Source organism: Meles meles, chromosome 16 (genome assembly GCF_922984935.1).
Source record: "Meles meles chromosome 16, mMelMel3.1 paternal haplotype, whole genome shotgun sequence".
Classification (NCBI taxonomy): Eukaryota; Metazoa; Chordata; class Mammalia; order Carnivora; family Mustelidae; genus Meles; species Meles meles.
In genome coordinates this window covers 21,988,132-21,988,917 of record NC_060081.1, presented here as the reverse complement: position 1 = coordinate 21,988,917, position 786 = coordinate 21,988,132, and the positions used below count along the sequence as shown (strand labels likewise).

General features: G+C 51.9%; 1 non-coding gene across 1 annotated transcript; it reads right to left on the bottom strand.

The window, feature by feature from the left end:
• Positions 1-253: 253 nt before the first annotated feature.
• On the bottom strand, positions 254-365 carry LOC123927337. Its single transcript, XR_006815422.1, has one exon. It is a non-coding gene; the product is annotated as a U6 spliceosomal RNA (small nuclear RNA).
• Positions 366-786: the final 421 nt, after the last annotated feature.

Here is a 786-nt window from a genome sequence, read left to right as displayed (position 1 = left end):
TGTGTCCAGGCCGAGAGAGGAGTGGACTGAGCCGCCCATGGGGACACTACCTTGGCTCTGGATTTTTCCGTGGCCTTTTTCAGAGCCTTTCGTTTGATTATCCAATAACCCCTCAGCAGTGGAGACCGATGGAGATAATTAGCTCCATTTCACATTGAGGACCCTGAGGCACCGAGGCAAAGCGGGGCTGGAGGGTGCCATGTGTCAGAACAGTCAAGAACGTCTGCTGCTCTGACACTGAAACTGCCTTTAAAAAAATATAGATAAAACCGGCCGCTTCACGAATTTGCTTGGCATCCGTGTGCAAGGGCCATGCTTTCGCTGTACAGTTCCAGTTTTAGTCTGTGTGCTGCTGAAGGGAGCACGCCATTTAAACGTTCTAACCCTTCATTTTCTCACCTAAAAAAGTAAATACTCTTAACTGTTCTGGCAGGCCTGCCCACACTCTGGTGAGGGAGGCTCAGAGATACCTTTGGTCATCAGGTGGGACCCAGGAGTCAAGTCGGTATCAAGGGCCCTGGGAGATCCGTGATAGGCCAAGTGGTGTTCTAGAACTTTCCGTATTTCATCTCCTGTTATCCTCCCAACAAGCCCTGTCTGTCAGGCACTCTTGGCCCCGTTTTGCAGAGGGAGAATGAGAGGCTGAGGGTCCACACACACGGGCCAAACTCAGTTCCGAGTCGTGTTCTCCCAGTACCCTGCGCTGCCCCTTGGATGTGGATGTAGCTCAAGAGGCAAGTTCTCATTCTCTTATCCCCTCTGTCCAGCCAGCCAGACAGACAGACA